The sequence below is a fragment of the Uranotaenia lowii genome, chromosome 2, assembly GCF_029784155.1.
Source record: "Uranotaenia lowii strain MFRU-FL chromosome 2, ASM2978415v1, whole genome shotgun sequence".
Lineage (NCBI taxonomy): Eukaryota > Metazoa > Arthropoda > Insecta > Diptera > Culicidae > Uranotaenia > Uranotaenia lowii.
The window spans coordinates 152,768,958-152,790,608 of record NC_073692.1 but is presented as its reverse complement, the minus strand read 5'-3'; the positions used below and the strand labels follow the sequence as shown (position 1 = coordinate 152,790,608).

Here is a 21,651-nt window from a genome sequence, read left to right as displayed (position 1 = left end):
TAGTCGTTACACTCTCTAGAGCCACTTCAATTTATGAGTAACCTTTCTCGCAGCTTCCCAGGAATGTTTCAGGGTATTTTTGTTTGGTAACAATTTCATCCTTAAAATTCTTGCCTAATTGTAATGTAAGAGGTTCAGAATTTTGTGTTTTAAAAGTTAATACTAGATTCTGTACAGAGTACTATCTTCGGCCAACGACTGAATACCGAGTATTGTTTTAATATTTGGTAAATTTAATAAAAATCAGTCCAATGTTTAAGCGAATAACAAAATCGAATTTTTCTCAATCTATTTCTTCTATCTAAATGTCCCTAATGGTTTAAGCCGATCTTTTCAACCTCATAAATGCTTGACACTGAGAGGAATTCATAGATTCAGCATTGGATAAGTCAATAAATATGATGAAATTGATGAGGAATCGTACATTCTATAAGTTATTCTGTAAGTTAACAGTTACACTTGAGATGCATTGCACCAAAAAAAGTCTCATTCACAAGCATATAGTAAGATCACTTTTACGAAGGGGTCTGTCATCTGTCCAACACAGCAAGAAAATTTCGTGTAAATTTTGATCGAAAACGATGCACCAAAACGGAACATTGATTTTTATGTAAAATTCTACCACGGTGTATTTTTTCAAGGACTTTATTTTTGAGGCGTGTAAATTTAGATCGAAATCAATGCACGAGATCGGATTTCAAAAGCCGGCGTGTTAAAATACACTGAGATGTAAATTTTAAAATTTATCATTGCAATTTATCTCAAGATAATCTAGAAGAATTCGCTTTTGAATAATGTGGAAATTTTAGTAAAAAAGAAGTTTATTTTAATTCAAATAACTTGATTTTTTTCAAAAGCAGCAAAGCACACCGGGTCAGCTAGTGAAAAATATTGCCTATGCAGTTGAAATCTGAAGTTTTCTTGCTAATGATCGGCAACCAGCGATGATGAAACTCTCTGATAACTGTATAAACTTTATGATCGGAAAATCTTTCTGTTGTAATAGTTCAAACATTTTAAAGATGTTTGCTAGATGTCTGGTCAACATGAAATGTCACCGCAGCTGAAATTGACTCCGGTTTGGAGATTGAGCGACAATATATTGTTCTTCTGGTTGAAATTGTTATCCACTTTTGAGATAAAGTGCCTTTCAATGATTTTTTTTGTTGATTAATAAATTTTTTTAAGTTTATTGTTGTTTTGCCTTTTTTTCATTAGGATGTTTCTAGTATTTTCTCTTTTTTATTCGTTTACGGTATGAACTCGATAATTGCTGACAAGGCTCACCAATTTGTTGAGCCCAAATGAAAAGCCATTTTGTTCTAAGCCAAGAATATATGAAATAGATTTTTTATATTTGACTAGCTGACCCGGTGTGCTTTGCTACACCTTTCAAAAACAAACGATATTTTTGGAAATTATTCAAATTTTTATTTGTTTTTTTTTTTTTGAAAAGAGAGCCCCCCTGCCCTTCCCATCATCCCCTGCTGAATGGATGTCGTGGTCTTTAATAATCATACCCATTTTTTTCGAGGTCAAAAATCCTCTTAAATCAAATATAGTTTCATTGGTTGATAAGTTTTTTTGCTAAGGGTCTATAACAATCGTAGAAACATATCTCTTAACCAAATACCTTTCCATGCCATATTTGTTTCCATTTATTGGCTTCGTTCGTTAGCATAAATTGAGAACTTATGCTAACAAAATTGTATTGGGTTAACCTCCCTCCTCCTATGTACCAACTCACTGAAAGGAGGATGGTGTCAGATAATCATAGAATGATACCAAAATGGTTTTCCATGTTAAGTTTTGTCCATTTCGCGGATTTTGTAACAAAAAGTTTAATATAAGCTTTCCTTTCCCTTCCTATGTTCCCAAATCTATCCTTCTACAGCAAGAAAGAAATTGTTTCACATAGAAAAATTTCTCGTATTGAAATACCATTCTTCCAAATTTGGTTTTATTTGTGTAGTAAATTCTTGGGTTATGCACAAACTTGAAAGGAAGAACCATCTCCCCTTCCGTTCTCCCCATTTCTCTCTTTATATCTTTCCGCTTTATATCTTTCCGCTTAAAAAAGTGGGACTTCCATTTATAATAGAAACATTTCTAGTATCCAAATACTCTCACATGCCAAAAACGTTTCCATTTGCTCGATCAGCTCTCCAGTTATACTGAGAATTGTAAGGGAGATCTGTCCTCCCCTCTTTGAAGGAGTGAGGATACCAAATATTCATAGAAGCATTTCTCGTATCCAAATATCGTTCCATGCCAAATTTGGTTCCATTAGCTGTTGTAGTTCTTGAGTTATGCAATAAAAATTGTATGAAACTTTACTCCCTCTTTCCTTTCTCCCCGCTGGAAGAAGAAAGGGGTCTAAAACTATCATTAGAACATGTCACGATTCCAAATATCCACCCATGCCAAATTTGGTTCCATTTGCTTGAATAGTTTTTGAGTTATGTGGAAAATTGAAAAGAGGGCCCCTCCCTCCTTTATATCTCCCTACTGGAAAGAGGGAGGGGTCTCAAATAATTATAGAAATATATTTTCGTAACCAAATACCTTCCCATGCCAAATTTGGTTCCATTTGCTTTATTAGTTTCTGAGTTATGTGAAAAAATATGCAAGAGGCCCCTCCCCCTTTCAACTGCAAAGAGGGAGAGGTCTCAAATAATCATTGACATATTTTTCGTAACCAAATACCTTCTCATGCCAAATTTGGTTCCAATATCTTGATTAGTTTTCGAGTTATATGAAAAATTGTAAGGTAGACCCCACCCCCTTTTTATAACCCCATTGAGAGGAGGGAGGGGTACCTCATATTCATTGAAATATTCCCCTCACAAACACAACCCCATGCCAAATTTGATACCATTTGCGTGATTGGTTCTCGAGTTATGCAAAAAATTGTCTTTTGTTTGGGAGACCCCTCCCCCCCTTCCTGTTAGGGGGAGGGGTCCCAAACAATAATAGGAACCTTCCCCGGCCTCCAATACCCCCACCTGCCAAGTTTCACGTAAATCGGTTCAGTAGTTTCTGAGTCTATAGGGAACAGACAGAAAGACTGAAAGACATACAGACAGACAGACAGACAGACAGACAGACAGAAATTCATTTTTATATATATAGAAGATAAAAAAAAACATTTTAATAAAATTGATTTATCTCAAAAAGAAATAGCTATCAAACGCAATGTTACCCAAACATGTGTAAAAATAATCATCATCGGTTAATATTTTCTTACCGTGAACCCAAACGTAAAAACCTGTCCATTGTATTTTTTTAATTTTTAAACTGTGACCCAAAGATGGGTCTTGACTCAAACATTCAGTCAGCGAAACTTTTTTTGTAGAGAAATGAATCCAACTTAGATGAAATTTCAGGGACTAGATATGGGAAAATTGATGTTGAAAAACATGCGAAAAAAATTCGCCTTGTCTCCCGGTGAGACTTGAACCCACATCTTGCGCCTCAACATCAATTTTCCCATATCTAGTCCCTGAAATTTCATCTAAGTTGGATTCATTTCTCTACAAAAAAAAAGTATTTTTTTAAATTTGCATGAATTTGGAAAAAAGCCTATAACAGTTGGGAACTCTGAAATCGATAAATATGCTAAAACAGCAATTTACGACATCGGTACAAGACAGACTGTTTTAGCGTTGTCCAAAACCGATTTTTGCATACACCGTCAGGACTGGCCTTAAGATGCAATAAAATTTGCTTTAACACGTTCGTCGCCAGGCGTCACCCACTCAAAAAAAGTCCAACTTTGAAAGGCCAAAACATCAACAGGAAACATCGTTTTGGCTCCAAATTTACGGCTAGAGAACGAAAAAGAATATGGTCACAATCCGAGATAATTTTGAACAAAAAATATATCTCCAAATCGGTGTTTTGACTTTTCAAATTTAAACGCATTTTGCGTCACCCACTCTTGGCGACGAACGTGTTAAACAATTGAATGAAGTTTTAGTTTAAAGTATCTTCAATTCAACAACAACAAAATTCTTTGAAAAGAGAACTTATTTTTAACTATTCAAAAACGTTAACAGAATCACGGATAATCGAGACACCGATTCTCCATTTTAAAATTTGATATTCAGTCACTTCTCAAACCTGCAATCACATATTGAACAGTGTGGAGTTTCGGGAAGCAAATAATTCCAATATTTTCAATACGTATGATGTATTAAAACATTTCTGTGAATATACAATGAGCAACTTAGGATTTTAACTTATTTGTTACTGCTTCTTCTACTTTTACTCCTCCAATTAACCTCTACCTCTATCAGTATAATGAATCTAACCTCCGAATACAATCTTTTTATCGCCTGTAGTCTAATCAATCCTGAACCTGTTGTGATGATATCACTTAGGTTTAAAACACGATTACACTTATTATCTTGATTTTAGGAATTCACCTTACGACATATGGTATGGTATTTGCAGATTCTTTTGATTCTGCTCACTTTGCTTCACTGCTTGTTGCTATCGAACTTCTGTAAGTGTTTTCAATGTTTTTTTCATTATTAACTCATACACCAATGTTATATATTGGCAACTTACTTAGGAGAATGCTAAATTCTTAACTTGATTGCGAAGTAAATTTTATATTTCACGGAACTGTTTAAGGAGGAATTCTTGACTTAACAATGGCACTTAACTTTTAATACATGACATTCGATATTGATATTTTATCTTTTTATGATTATTATTATTATCCTAATTTGTGTTCGAACATTATTTGTATTACATATCAACATTCCGACATGGCATGATGATTTTACGCTGAGATGAGACGTGTCGACGTATAGTCGTGACAAACAATGACGCAATTTTTATTCGGTATGATGTACATTTCCAGTGGATAAAAATATTGAATTTCCAACAGCTGCTGCTGTAAGCAAAAAATTTGAATATGGTAAAACTGACTGGCATATGGTGCCATATATATTCAAGAAGCAAATAAATATTAAAATCATAGTAATAGTTACTTTTAAAATTTTGACTTTTTGCCAGGTTTAAGGGTGAAATCCACTCCTGCCAGTGTGCGCCGGTTAATCGAGTCAGATTGGTACAAAATTTTCTTAAAATTCAAATCCAAAATTTAAACTAATAAAATGGGAAATCAATGTTTAACGTTACTAAAAGCGGACGAGATCTGGAAAAAAATAAACAATATCCACGCATCTTGGACGCACCGGACTTGTCCCAAATTTTTCATTGCAATTCAAAATGCTAACTTTATCTCAAATATAAGATTTGTTCATTTGTTTATTTGGTAACAAATCAAAGGATCACATGTTGATCCCAATGATCAATTGGACACAAAATAATCAAAACTAAGAAAGTTTCTCAAAAGGAGATCTTGAATAGTATCCAGCGCCCAATGGGTAAAAAAGTGTATAAACCGAGAAGCAGTTCAATATGAAGTCCTCAGAGCTAAGGAGGTATGAGTGCAAAAATGATTAAATTTTTCATATTTCAAAATACATTTGGTGGTTTCTTTCAGATTTTTAGAATTTTTTTACATACTTTTACGTTTGAAAGATAAATTCAAATGTTTGATAATGACACAACAGCTTAAAGGTGCGTTTTCTCGAAAGAAGCTTTCATGGACTCATACCTCTTTGGCTCAAATGATCTCTTATCTTCCATCCTACAGGAACGAAATCTATGAAAAATACTTACCTTAAGTGAAACTGTCCAGAAAATCGATTGGACATAGTTAACTCTATTTTGAGATGCGTGCGGTAGCTCAACAGCCATCATTTGATTCCTACGCAAAAATACACAAAATGAATTGCATTTGGTTCAAAATTTTCTAGTTCGCACATGTTTTTTTTCTGAATTAACTGAATAATGTAGAGAAATTGAAGGTAAACTCAGCGATAACTTCGTTTTACGAAACGTGCGGTAGCTTAAAGTCGTCATTCGATTCATCGATAAATAATAACACAATATAGGTTTTATTGAGTTCGAAATATTCGAGTCCGAACATCCTTTTTTCTGAATTAATTGAAAAATATAGGTTAAATGAGGGTTAAAACAGGCATAATTCAATTTGTCGGAAAAAAATCACTTAAGGTAAATGTCATTTGGTTCAAAGTTTTCAAGTCCAGGTATGTTTTTTTTTAAATAATTGGAAAATGTATGGGAATCAAGGGTAAAAACAGCGATAACTCTATTTTCCGAAGCTTGCGGTAGCTAAAACAGTCATCCATGCTTGTCCAACACCTCGCAAACCGAACAGAGCAGAGAACGAATAACACTTTTATCATTTCGGTTTCCGAGTGCACTGCTCAGCCGATCAACGTTCACTTATCTTTTTGCCGAGTGCACCCGATTGCGGTTGCTCTGACGGTCGGGTGGACGTCGCTCGCTCTACAGAAAAGAGAAGGAGCTGGCTAGAAAATTGTGCTCTAACGACGCTGCTGAGTAGCTCAGTGTATTAAGCCAGAAAGATTTCAATGCAGGAATGTTTTCTTTTAAAAAGCCGCTATGCAGTGCGGAACAGTGCATCAGTCGAAGAGGTCCAATGTAGGTTTATGTATAAAATATTTTTGTACGTAGCCGGGCCGGGCACTTCCTATCAAATTATTTGAAAAACATGGTGAAAACCGGGTAAATAATCTGAAATTTTCCATTCACAAAACCGAGCAATATCTGGCCAAATCTGAGGAAATTCCAGACATTTATCTAGTGAAGAAAAACGACTTACATTTTTTTGTCGCAACACATCAGCAGTGTTACATTAATGTTTAAAGCATACGAAGGAAAGTTTTGGTTTGATTTTTGATGAAACAAACTTTCACAAATCCAATTTTCGACAAACAATTTTAAACTGAAATAATGTGGATAAAACTGGGCAAAATCTAAGTAGTTTTTTCACAATATCCGGGCATCCGCAAATAGCTGTATACTTAGGTTTATGTACTTTAAATATCGAACGTGGGTAGCATTAATTTACTAAAGCAGCAATTCGCAAAGTAACATTTACTTAAATTATCCAAAAATCTTTGTCTATTAACAAACCGTGAAAATTACGCAGGGATCTGGGACAAATTTTAGTAATAAAACGGCAAAACTTTCACAAATCGTAAAATTTAGGATTTATCTTCTTTAACCGCTATGCTTTCGATATTTTTTGACCGAAGAAAGCTTTTGTAGCTAATCATTGGTCCTGGTGCAGAACATCAATCTAGAGTAGTGGACTCGCTCAGGAATGACCGTGTAGGTGTTTTGGGAAAAGTTGTTAATTCGCATATTTTGATACAAAATTTAAAGTGGAGAGATTAAAAATAGCGTGATAATAACAATAACTTTTAGTAAAGTTTTTTTTTATTTAACCGTATCTCCTTGGGTCAAGATTGTAGAACTTTGACATGTTAAGCAAAGTTGTGTGTTTTATTGAGATAATTAACTTTGTAGAAAAAGCTCTAAAATGCTAAACAAGAAAGTTATGATTTATATCTTGCTATTGGTGGACCTCTGAACTTTATATTTCATATCAAAATATGCGCTTTATTATACAGAGCAATATTGTCGAAGACACCAGCATTCTATCTTAACTACCTTTGGCGTTATTAATTTAGTTCCGTTAGATTTATGTTCTGCATTGTAAATTCTGACGCACTTCGAAACTTCGATCCAGACGCAACCGATGAAGACAAACCGAGTTTTCTGTAAAGCTTCCTTTCGCCCGATTGCGAACGAATTTATCGGCACCGAGAACGCACTTCATCAGTTTGCTTGCTTCTCTTGCCCACACTTGGGTGGACGCTTGGTCGCTCTGGAGGTAACTGAGCATTTTTTAAAGATTCTCCGTTTGAGAAGAGCACAGCGAAAAGAATACACGCTCTTACTCTGAACGGGCAAATCTGAGGAGCGATGCCAAGCATGCAGCCATCATTCAATTTCTTGGATAAAATCACATAAGATAGACCTATTTTTGTTCAAACGTCCATATTAGCTTTTTAGTGGATTATTTATGAAATATAGGGGAATCCAGGGTTAAAAAGGCATTATATCTCAGTTCCGATTTTTCATTGAATTTGTTCCTATAGGATGGAAGATATTGAATTTCTTAGCGATCAGTACACTTTTTTGGCCATTGTGCAGCGGTGCACCGAGGGCAAAGGCGGACTGCCCAACAGGCTTCTAAAAAGGGCGATGCACAGTCGACGCCATTCGAACTGTCGTCAAAACGGCTGATAAAGCCAGACTCAACAAGAGAAGAGGGCATCGTTTTTGTGTAAGCTGGGCGGCGGTTAAATCATCTCTCATAGAAATTATGATGCTGACCTATTTATACAAACCGGTGGAAAGCTATTTCCAGAACCGTAAGCTAAAATACATGACGAGCGAATGATTCCAGGTAATGGATATTACAGCTGGAGTACCGAAAGGATCGATACTGAGATTGTCAGAGGGAGAAAAGTTGGTTGATTTTGCGGACGACGTCGTTCTACTAGCGAGGGATTACTCGACAGAAATCGTCCAGCTAGCGGCTTCAAAGGCTGTAGAAGTGGGGGAAAGCTGTATGCACTCCAAGAATTTTCAATTGGCTCACCACAAAACGGAGATGGTATCAAACCAGATTTCACAGCAAAAAGGCAGGATTACAGTTGGGTCATGAACTATCGAATCTAAGCGTGAGCTTAAATATTTGGGTGTGATGATTGACGACCGGCTCAGCTTTAAAAACCACGTTGAGTATGTGTGTAAGAAGGCGGCAACGGCAACGGCTGCACTCACAAGGATAATGGCGAACAACTCGCGGATCTGAAGTAGTCAGCGGAGGATAATTTCGAGTGTAGTTCCGTCAACCCTTCGATATGGAGGAGTGGCTTGGAAATCTGGCCGCAGCTGTGGGACACTGTCCCAGTGGGACAGCTCAGTAAGAGGAAGGTGGACCCATCGTTTGATCCCGAATATCTGGGATTAGATGGAGAGAGAAAATGGCGGAGTGGATTTCTACATGACACAATTCCTGGCTTGTTACGGATGCTTCATAAAGTATCACTACAGGTTCGAACATGTGGCTATTCACTTCAGAAACACACCACTTATAGAAAATTATAGAGACGCTGGAGCTGCGTCTAGAATGAAGATACTCGGATTTTTAAAAAATGACTCAAGTGGCAAGTGGCATAAGTCGGACAGTAAATTGATTTCTTTTAAATTAAAAAAAAATCAAAAGGAGTAGAAATTTGCATCTTTTTCAGTTAGATTTTTGAAAAAATAGATCACTCGTATTTTAGATTCCGTATACTTTAAAACAAATTTTTTGCTGTGTTCTGCTGATACGACGTTATTTAAAAATCATAGTTATTTGATTTATTTATTAAAGAAGAGAAACCTCCGTGAATTTGTTTTTATGAAATTAATTTGCGGCTTTATCGGTGAGAAGAGTTGAAAATGAAAGACGGATAGAAGATCAGATGAAAATTCTAAGGTGGTGAAAAGAGCGAAGAGCATTTGAAATAGAAGCTTGACCACATACTAAATTCTTTTTCCCGCACCAAATTCTTCAATACAGTTAATTGGTGCGGGACAAAGAGCTCCAAAGGGTGATTTTGTTATTTTTATGAACCATTCTCTATTTTTCCGTCATACTATCAACAACTGCAAGCTTACGCGGTTGTTGCTTTTGCTGTTGTTGTCGTCGTCGTCGTTTCCTCTACTTTGGAAAAACGGAACGGGCTGCAAGGGCCATCCACACTGTTGCCGCCGCGCTACTTCTTTCACGGATGGCTGAAACGGAATGGAATGGGTAACGGGAGAAGCTTTCTCTCGCTGTTGGTGTGGTGCCTCGGACGCGACGCAATATAGCTCTGATCTAAAAATAGCACACGTCCTACTGCTGCTGCGGAATAACACACGGCTGTTGTTCCTTGCCGCCTTGCCGGCCACCACAACCGGATGGATTGGGAATGGCTACGTCACAGCTATCGAACGACCGGAGTTCTGCGCAGGAACCACAATTTTGCTGCCGGGGAGCTTTTACGTTCGGGCACCGGCACGTTCGGTCGGCCATCATCCGTCCAATGGGAGGCTCGATCCGGAGCTTTCACACATCGAGCTGGTGTGCGGTTCATTGATGAAAACCGAGCGCCCGGATGGTTTTTTGCTCAAGTGGTGTGTGTGCCGGCCAGTTCAGGAAGGTTCAGGTGGAAAACTGCTCAATGAAGCTCTTCCGCTCCGTTGGGTGGGTTGGGGTTTTTGGGGACAGGCGACGCGTTTGGAGGTAGTCGAAAGGGTTTTCATTCAGAACGTGTGGGCGATAGACGTGAATGTTCGGGTCGAAAAGCCGAACTTGGGCCCGAAGGCGAATCTATAAAAGGGACGGTCCCAGTCGGTTATCACACATTTTGCTAGCGACAACTGAAGTGAATGGTGAAAAAAGAAGAACAAAACTAACAGGAAGAACCTTTCGGAAGTAGTAAGAATAAAAAGCAACTGCTCAGGAATAAGGACATCCAGGAGAGTGGAGTGTGATAAGCAAGCAGTGTGCTGCACAGTGGACTCTGATAGCAACTGAGTGAGGAGCGGTTGGGAAAGTGAGGGTGAGAGTGAGTTCCACCAAAACCGGGAGGAAGAAGGGAATATCTTGGAAGTGACACCCACGCAGATGAAAATTTTACTCCTACATAAAAGTGGTGGAATCAACTAAGGGAGAAATATTTCAACTATTTCAACCAAATAGTGCAATAATAACAAGTGATAAAACGCATTCCAAGGGAAGGCATTCCTCAACAAAAGTAATTGAATCTCAGCTGAAGATCAGTGTGGCAATAGTTAAGGTTTTTCAAACAACTCTCAGTTCAACTGCTGAAAGTTCAAGTGTGTTCAGTGTAAGAGCAGCCTAAGTGTAACTGGATACATTTCAAATCGATTCCTAACTTTCTAGCCAACTGGTAAGTACTGACCAACATTATCCTCATCTGAATTTCGTTCTACATGAGTGGTGACCTAAATAGGAGCTCTAGCAATGAGTTAACGGACTTTTCCAGTAGTGCCTAGCAATTCAAACAAGCCCATACGGCCTCTTCTGGGTAATATAGCATGAAGATAAAAAAAAACTCTGTTGAGATTTAGGTCACCTGCAGCATGGAACATTGCATGCATGAATAAACTGCAGGCCGCTGCAGTTTTTAGTCAGAAATTTGAACTTTTTCCCCCTTCCTTCGGATAATTTGATTGTGGGAACTCGAACACCATTTTTTCCTCGAACCAAACAAACCCTATCATCCTAAAACCAAACAATTGAGCGTCGTGTCAAACCATAATCCCAGTTCCCGTGGTGCTCAGCTTCAAGGATTCTTCTCCAAACCATCTCCCGTAGCTTTGCGCGGCGTTTCGCACTGTTGCTTCCGGGGAAACAATCGTCTCCCGCAGGATTTGTCAGCAGCTGCGGCAAAGTTGTCCTTCCTCTAGCTGCTCTATGTATCTACGTTGCTTTTATCGTAACGAACCAATTGACACCCGGGAAGGACGAATTCTGTGACCTCAAGCTCATCATTATTCGTTTCGTTGCTAGCTGACAGGGGCACACACTTGTTGAAATGTGACGTCCTGTGGACATGTCCATACTGGCTGAAAGGTTAATCGAAAAATATAATTGTGTTTGTCATTGTCGTTTTGCGTTTGTCTAAGATTTGACACCGGGAGAGAATTTTTCAAGCCATTTTAAAGAATTCAAGATTTTACAAAGAAGGTAATAGGATTGAGTACTGTTGAGTGTTGTGATTTTTTTTCCTAAATGAACATAATTTTAAAAAATATCATAATACTTTTTGATAAGCCAAGGTTGGTTTGTCGCTGATAACCCTTGTTTGTGGCCTTGGACTTCCGTCTCAGCGTTTTTCTTATGCTTGTTGCTGCTAACTAACTGGATACCTTACGATCATGCGCTTCTTTCGCCTATCTGCGGATTATGTCTATCGAAATTTTGAAGAGTTTTTGGAATTTCTAAACAATGAACATAGAAATCTAATCTAACTCACATACGAGCACTTACCAATTAGCAGCTTAATGGTTGAGTTAAGGGAAAAAAAAATCAGTCGAGATAACTTGAAAAACATAGAAGAATGGTTGACCTAAAATATAAGAGAAAAAACCGACGGAAAATACTCAAACGTTTTATATTCATAGTCATTTGAAGAAAAGATTATTCACCATCAAATAGACAAAAATGTGTTATCTTTTCAAAATACACAAAAAAATCTATTGCTCATTGCAGCCATATTGATAATACAAAAACTCAACGCTAGCAAAATGTTGGAAACCAAGGCCCGGCTTTCCCGGCGCTTTTTAAATGATACTCAATTTTTCTGAGACCAGAAAATGGTCAAGTCGACCCCTAGCTAAAAAATACTTTAGGATACCAATTTAACCCTCTAGGCCTTTAGGCGGGGTTTACTCAAATTGTCATAAAACCGCAACAAATAATTATTTATACAATAAGATTTTCACTTAGTGGTTATCCTTTCAAAACACCTTTCATGATTATTTTTATAAAACTTGCTCAAAAAATTTCGTTTTGGAGGTGTTTGTTGTTTTTTATTCGTTTAATTTACCAAATAAAGTGAATAAATCCGGGCAAAATCCGGGCATTTTTCAATGAAATCCGGGCCGGACTGTTCTCAGATTTAGTTACAAATATCCGGGCAAACCTGGATAAAACCGGGCAATCTGGCAACCTTAGGTTAGAAAGATATTTGTCTTAGATTCCGTAACGGTGGCAGGCGTTTAACATGCACATGGCATTCGCTAGAATCATACATATCAATTAAACGAGAAAATGGCCCATTTTTTTGTTCTGATAAAATAATAAATGTTTAGCCTTGAATATAACAAAGATGCTGGATTGATTTTATAAACAAAATTGGTTTTAAAGGATGAAATAAAAAGTTTGCCTGAAAATATTTTGTTTGATAATTTGGGACGGGGGTCTTTAGATCTTCCCCAGAATTGAAAATTTGGTTCAATTTTACAACTTAAAAACACAACGGTATCGAATTTTGAATACGGCGAATGCGCCAACATCACTGTTTCGAGAAAAACGCGTTCAAAGTTTGACAGCTCCATAAACTGGCAGAAAAAAAAATCATTTTGTTTTCTTTATTTCTCAACAACCAAATGTCCTCAAGTTGATGTTGTACAATCAAAATGTAAGACTCCGAACGTATTTTATCATCCAGTTAGCCCGCATTCGCTCTATTCAAAATTCACTACCGACATGTATTTTTGCAGATTCCTAAACTTTTTATTTTTCAAGTAAGGTTTGGTTAGAATTTTTCGTAAATAAAGTAAAACCTTATTTTAAAGCAACGTAACTCTGTTATTTAAAAAAGAAAGTTGTTTGTCATCACAAAATACAATTTCTGTGAATTTTTCAGCAAAAAAAAATTGATTCAAGAGAGTTAAATCTACTTTTTTGACTTTTCCAGTTTTAATTTTCATCGGTGTCAATTTGTCTGTGCTGGGAATAATTATTTGTAGTTATGTTTAGAATTCAGAGATAAAAATGTATTTTTTCCAAAAGCAATACTAGCTACATTAGAAAAAATATGCATAAACTTTTCTGTATTGCACGAGCTGCCAAAAACTTTGCGGAAACTTGCAATTTTCCTTTGATCTAAAAGTATGGAAATAAAAATCCCAAAATCTGAAATTTTATTCAGATAGAGATTAAGTTAAGAAATATTCTTTTAAAAAAAAGGCGAAATTTATGGCTTTACTTCTTCTCTACATTTTACCTTCAAACGCCATATATTTCATGATTCGATTTGCCTCTGTAATATGATTATTATTTGACTGAAAATGTTTCATATCGTCATTCAATATCGTCGTCTTAATATTTTAAACCGGCGCGGCGCTTACCTAATCAAAAAGCATACTGAAAACAGTTTTCACTCCTACCGAGTATGTAGATTACTAACAAACTAGAGTTTTGTACAATGAATATTAAAAAGATGGACAGTTTTGAAGCTGATTTTGTTCAACGCATTTTCATTCAAGAAAATTCAATATGTGATTGGTTGATGAAGAATCATTGAATCATGGTGTTTCATTAATAATCATTTTGAATATCGTTTTGCAAAAAAACAAAAAAAAATTGCTTATGTTATTACACAAACATCTTTTAATAATCACCAAGTTCGAAACGAATAAGATTGAAATCTAACACTGCAATGATAAGAAATATAGTCGTCAACTAAAAGGAAAAGCATACAAATGCTCTTCAGAACAGCAATAAAAAACAAACTAAGAAGCGAACAGTAACTTCTAAACTGATAATTTCAAATTAGTTGTCTAGACATGTCTTACTATTTTCTTTAGAGGAGAATGGAGATACTTGATACCCTTTTCTTATTTTCATCATACTTTTTTGGAAAAAATTTACAGATCGCCGTCTTTTGCATTTTCTGACAGCGTGTGATTTCACGTTTTATGCTGTAAAAGCTAAATCGATACATGAACCCGTAGATCCTTTTTTAAAGGTGACTTGATCCTCTACTCAGGCATCCCTAAGCTTTGGCAAAAAACATGCAAAATCTAAAGATAAAATTTCCATTGACTTTTTTCTCCGTATTAGTTTTCATTTCACAGTTTATACGTGTCGGATAAAAAGAATTCTTTAAGTTTGTCTACTACCCTATATTCATTGCACACTTAAAGGCGCAATTTTCAAATTTTCAAATAAAAGCACTTCTTTATTCTTTTTTAACAGGAAATTATTGGAAAATATAAGTCATTGGATAAATATTGATATTTTTATGCTCAGCAATGACCAACATCCATTCAGAAGAAAAACATATCTTTTTGAACTCGAGGGATGAAGTGTTTTTTCTTAAAAAAAAAAATGAGATTATATTATTGTTTTGAAATTATGGCAGTTCATATTTAACTCCAAAGTTTGACGTATTTGAATAAGTTTTTTTTTCGTGTGAAAAACATTTAAAATGATCAAAAAGATCTAAAAGTCACATTTTGTTAGATTTTTCAAACAAAGTTCAATAACTCAAAACATAATTTTTTTTAAATTTTTTTGAGATAATAGAAGTTTTGTCTTGTGCTATTTGGCAATTTTTTCTAGAACGTTTGATCTATGTAAGACATTCCAGAGGAATCAAGTATCCCCAGGAATCAAGTATCCTCATTCTCCCCTAATAGAAAGTCCTTATGTCAATAACATGTTCCAATAGAAAAAATCCTTGGTTACAACATTGTTGAAGATATCAAAGTGATACAAACTGAGAGAAAAGAGTTTTATGAAACTTCTCATCACTGATATTACCAAAACCAGACAAATGTAGTCTAATAAATAAGTTAGGGATTTTAGAGTGTTTAAATATTCAGGATGGTTTATTTGAATTAAAAAATCAATTTTTCGAATTACTTTGATCTGGATTATCTGAAGTAAAGATAATGAAAACAATTGCTCGGGTTTTTATTGAAAATCGAGAGCATAAATCACATTTTGAAAACAAGTAATGTGAGGACTTTCATTAACAAATACTTGGGACTAAGAAACAAGTTGCACTGTATTCTTTAATTTAACCTTAAATTTTAAAACCCGCTGCTGGATATCAAAACAAAATATCTTTGTTGAAAATCTTTCCTTCTTTTTGATGATTTTCAACGGCTTTCATTCTTTTCATTGTTAATCTTAGATACGCGATCCACAAGAATGGTTGAAGTGTTATATATGAAGCAAAAAAATTTAACCTTTTGTTCATGTTTGATTGCATTTATGAGCGTTTAAATCACATTTTTAAGGGAAAATTCTAGATTTTTAATTTTTAGCAAAAATTCACGAACTAAGCCCCATTTCGTTCATTGATTTTTATTTGTGTCGATCATAAGGTAAAAGAAGGTTATCAAATATCAACACTAACATTGTTTTCAATATTTTTTCAGTGGTTGATTAGACTTGATACAATTATTTGAAAATATTTTCTCAATTTACTTTTTGTTGGTTCATCATTTTTTTTTTGTTAATTTTTCAAATTTTATTGTTTAATATTGTTTTGCATATGTATGTTCAAATTATCGAAAAAAAAAGTTTATTTTTTATTTTTTTTGGAGACATAAAAAAGGGGTTTTATCTGGAATGATATGGAACACGCTTGTGGATTTTTTGGCTCTTTCCTCGAATGTAACTTGACCAAAATTTATCGAAGTTTCTTGAAATGGTCAAAATAGTGTATCTACATTATTTGCTTGCCTAGATTTTGCAAATAAGCAAGACGTTACTTTGCTCAAAATATGAAAAGAATTTCATTATTTTCAAGTAAAGCAGGAGCCTTTTGAATGCTCTTCACGATGTTGTTTTGGTACCTTTAAAAATAAAAATTGGCATCTCTGAAACTTTGTCACTTTAAAGACGAGACTCTTCCCTATTCAACGCACTATAATTCAGGAAAAAAGCCAATCGGGAGAACCAGAACAACTTTTTTCTTGAAGATTTTCGAACTAAATATACGAGAGTTTTGTTCAAACCATCACAAATTTTAAAATTCTCTTTAAAAATTAATTCAAGATATCCCTAAAAGATACTGGCAGCACTGGTACGAAGGTCTATTTGCAAAGTTAATTTCAATTGAAGACAGAATACAGTTTTGAGTTGAGAGAAGAAAATTAAACCTTAATTATCAACAACATATTGTCTCTCCCTTTCAAAAATTCATAAAATTTATTTTCTAGCTCGCTTTTTGTAGGTACTGGAAATGCTAGGAGGCTCTTAGTGAATACAAATCATTTATAAAAAATTAAAAATAACAGTACCAAGTATTTGATTACTGTCACTTCCTACTTTTCAGTCAGAAGTGAGCGTACTTTCAGATTATTACTATTACTATTACTTAGACTGCTTTTTTAAAAATTCTGGTCCTTAAAAGATAAAGTGGGTTTCACGTTCGGAAATCGTAGAAAAATAAGGATATAAAGGAACATGTAAAATAAGTACTGTTACCTAAAGTTTTTCAATGTTTTTATTTTCTCCTTTATTTTCCTTTATTTTATTCAACTGCTACCTGAATTTTTTTTCCTATTTTCGGATATTTTCGGGATTTTGGAATGGAAATAAGAAATGAAACGCCTAAATTTAGCCAGTTTTCAACCTCCCTGGATACATGCGGGAAAAGTTTCAAAATATTTTTCCAAAAGCATTCATATTTTACCCTTATATACTGCCATATCCACAAAATTAATCAGAAATTTCAAGCGAACAATTAAGTTTTTAGTTTTATTTTTCACTCAAATAATAACTTACTTACTGACCTATTTGAGAATACAAATTTGGTGAATTTCAACTGAATTGAATCTACAGAAAAATCAATTTATTGACAAATGTACCTCTCATTATAAAATTAAAGGAAAAAACATTTTCATGAAAATTAATTTATTAAATCGAAAAAATAACAGGTACTTGATTCGATGTTTGATTGATTTAGTATGTCAAGGCTTTTAAACGAGATGTTTAGAGATATTGCAGCTTAAAAATTGAAATTATTGATGTATTTAGCCGATTTTCTAACCATTCACTGAAGTCCCGACGGGAAAATCATTCATATTGCCATATAAATTATTTACCTTGATAACGGAAGATAACTAATTTATGATTCATTCATAATTTCTCGACAGAAAGCTTTTGTTGCCACTCAAAACATATTATGATTTATATATCATTCGCTTCTTTGATTTATGGTTCAGTTAGTGAAATGGTATTGGCAGTACAATCGAGTATTTTCTCGAAGAAATCAAGATAGTGAAATAATTGGGTGGACAAGTTAAAAAAAGAGATTTTTTTTTGTTTCGATTATAGTCGTTTTACCATCTTTATGGCATTCGCGACTTTATCAACGTTACAGTTGGCGGATCGTTATTGAAAAACTTATCCGGTACAACTGTGTTCGATGTTTACTCTTGGGCTCGAACTCGCCGACATCGGCTCAGCAGACAACAGACTTGCCAACTGAGCTATATCACAAGCCCTAAAAAAAAAAAGAGATAAATTTTGAACCTGGCTCAGGGTTTGAAATGTTTTTTGTTTGTTCTGATTTTATAGAAATTCCGCGGAAAAAGAACTGGAGGAATCGAAATTAAAACATTTCAGTGTTTGTTTAAAATTTATCTTTCAACGCTCCTGAAACCCAACATTTGTTCAGCAGAAAACGTAAGATTAAGTTTTCTGAGACTACCAGAAAACTGTTGGTTTTGGTGAAATAAAAGGCAGTTTTCAAGGATTTGCTGTCGATATAATATTTTTCATTTCCACCGGAGGTGTAAATTGAGCATAATCACCGTCGGCTCTGACGTGTTAAGCACTGCTTAATGCTTAGTTAATAAATTTTGACCCTAGGTGTTGCCTTGGTTCACTCCAAATCGCTACCGATTTTAGAAATATACACGTACAGTACAAAATTTCACCACAGGTGAAAATCCTAAAAAGCAAAGTATTCTCCAACCACATTTCAAATTATCGCAAAACCACTCGAGAAGCAATTAGATCGCTCGAACTAGGTGGCTCAATACCAAATAATTCAAATCACCCCCGTCTAATTTTAGCTAACCCGCCGCAATCAAAGGCCACTGATAGAAGACGCAAAAAACAATTGTAAACGCTCGGTTTGAACTACCCAGTTTCCCAAAAATAGACTTAATAAGCTGTTGTGGACTTTCGATGTAACGGTCCGTTGTAGTTTTGTATATGTTATGGGTACATATAACCCCTTTTCCGTTGTTCTAAGTAGAGCCTCACTACTCTCGAGCTTTGTTCGAACATGGCCGTAGCAGGTGGAAAATAAAAAAAAACGGAACCAACAAAGGAAACAATTTCTCCTTACGATGAGGTTACCTTCTCATAGGTAAAAACAACAACAACATACAAGGAGCTCCAAACAAGAGCGCTCTAAATAATAGAACGCAGCGAGAGTACCGAGAATCATCCCCCCTTACTTGGAAAGGCTTGTCTCTATACCGCAAAACCATATCATAGTAGAACCAAACACATGTAGCTAGATCTATTTAAAAATGAAGCGAGTTCTGTTCCTCAAGATCTCCACTACTCTCCAAACCGCAACCAGTCCAATAATGGGTCTACATTTGAGAGGGTGTCTGGTAAAAGAGAACAGCAAAAAAAAAGTGACGGGCCCGTATGACGCAAATCCGGTGGCACCAGAAATAGATGATTGCGATTGTGGTCAAATAAAAGCTTCTGCCAGTCGCCGGACTCCATCATCCTTCCCCGGGGTTCGTCGAATTAAACCAATCGTGTCAGTTCAAAAATAGAACCGACCATAAAAACAAACGCCACATTAAATAGCTGGCTAGCTAGTTATGTTGCTTGTCCAGTTTGGCTTTCCGCTTTTTTATAGAGTGGAACAGTTTTCAGCACACGAGCCAGTTTTTGGTACCAACCACTTGGAGAGAAAAAAAAGTCTCTGACGTATGAAATCAACGGGGTAGCTTTCCCCGTAATCAAATTCGAAACTATCAATTGAACCAACCTTACCAGAGAGAACCTATTTTGCTAACATCGACATTTCCAGTACCAGGATTCCATTTTCCTGTGTAATCATGCTAGGGTTCAATCACACAAAGCCAACAGATAACTTTGTTGAACATTTTTATCTGTCCCAAGCTATCTTCCCAGCCGAGCGATGACGCAAATAGCCCTCTCCGAAAATTATCAGCTATCAAACCATCACTTTATTCCTCGCTCCGCTTCTTCGAAGTTGGGCCCCCTTTTTAACATGGAACAAATGAAAAAGCACTTATTGAGTAGACTAGTATCATTCGCTTCTACCATGTGTTATTGTTCAATCAGAGTCGGTTTTAGTATTTGAGTTTTGTTTTTGTTGTTTGTCTTTTTGTTTTGTTTTGGATATTTTTACAAAGGAAAATAACAACAAGGATATTCAGCATCTTCAAAAAAAAAATTGAACACTACTGTGAGAAAATTCAAGTTCTTGTTGATGCTTGTCTCGGTGTCTTTGTTGGGACTTTGAGAAAGAAAATTCGGTATCCTTGAAAATTTGACAAATTTCAGAGGAGACTCTTCAGTATACAACGCACTTGAAAAAAAAAGACCACGAGCCAAGTCTAGAAAAACTTTTTTAATGATTTTGGATCCAAAAACAAAAGTTTGTACTCCGAATTTTCACTGCAACAATTATTCCATAAAACTTCAAACCTAGCTTCCTGAAGTTGAATAGAAATTTTTAACAAAAAATACATTAAAACTAAAAAAAAATGAAAAAATGAAAAAGTAAAAATGTACCAAAAAGGCGCCATAAACGAAACTAGCAACACTGTAGCGAACTTTCAAAAGCACTATCAGATAGTGAATTCTCAATTTCCATTTCCATATAAGACTAAATAAAAAAAAAGATGGTTTTTTCTTTACTCAACTCATTTTATCTGGTACAAATGAATTTAGAGAATATATTCCCATAAATTTCATTTCTCATACTTTCATCCAAATAGTGCAACTAAATAAAAGTATTAAAATGGAAACAAGCAAAGAATAAGCTTAGGATAAAATATAACAACAAATTCTAGGTTTTAATGCATTATTGATATTTCAATTTCAGCCTTTGGATTCAAATTCACTTTCCATTTGATTTGCATTTTGAAAGTGTTTACCTTTAAATCACTTAAAACAACCCTAAATTCAAGAATCCTGTTTAAATTTGGATTTCAGAACATTTTTATATTGGAATATAAAATTGATTATTTCCTCTCAACGGATTTTAAACCAGGTTGGCTAATTCATCGCTAAAAAACTTTGAATAATTTAATTTAATTTAAATTTAAATTTAAGAAACGTGAAACCTACCCTTATGCGACATCAGGATCGCTTCTTAACTACAATAACTTAAAAATCAAAGTTCAAATTTAAACTGGAGTTGTACTTAAATTTCACTTCTAAAATTTATATTGATTAAATAGTTTCACGCATGACCATAGGAATGAGAGAGGTTTTGGGATATAAACCCGCCCCCCATGAGGGTCCAAAAGTGTCAAGTAAAATGTTCTTCACTAAAACCAAAATTTTAAATTCTTATTCAATTTTTAAGGAACGTCTAATGGGAATCAAAAATAACAATCTCGAGTCAGAACTAAGGCCAAAGCATCGAAATCTTATCCCAGGTCCACAATTCTACAAATGTTTTCTCACTTGTTGATGGATATTAAAAGGCTTTACTCAAAAATTGCTATCAAAATTCATTCACAAAAGAAGTTGGTGAATGAAATTTGGATACAGTCATTAGTTCCAGATCCAGATTGCCAGATTGCCCGGATTTTGTCCGAATGTATTCACTTTATTTGCACAATTGGAGAAAAATTCAAATTGCATGGTCTCAATAACGTATTTGTAAACTGGCTGAGTTGTTTCGAAGAAAAAAATTATTTTTCTAGTTGTTTTCTGTATGATTTTGAATAATTCTCAAGTTTTGCTGGATATTGCCCAGATTTTGGGTTGTAAACTTTGAAATCAAATGCCCGGATTTTATAAGGTTTTAAGATAAAATAACCCGGATTTGCCCTGCCCAGATGAGCCTGGAAAAATATCTGGTAGGCTTAGCTTTGAATCATGTCCGATGTTCTGGTTTGAACTTTTGATAAAAATCA

General features: G+C 35.2%; 1 protein-coding gene across 1 annotated transcript in view; it reads left to right on the top strand.

Annotated features, from left to right (window-relative positions):
- Positions 1-10,390: 10,390 nt before the first annotated feature.
- LOC129743366 (uncharacterized) overlaps positions 10,391-21,651 on the top strand; it is a 31,914-nt gene continuing 20,653 nt past the window's right edge. Inside the window, exon 1 of the mRNA XM_055735351.1 lies at positions 10,391-10,925. The gene's annotated coding sequence lies outside the window, so the exon portion shown is untranslated. The remainder of the gene's footprint in view (positions 10,926-21,651) is intronic.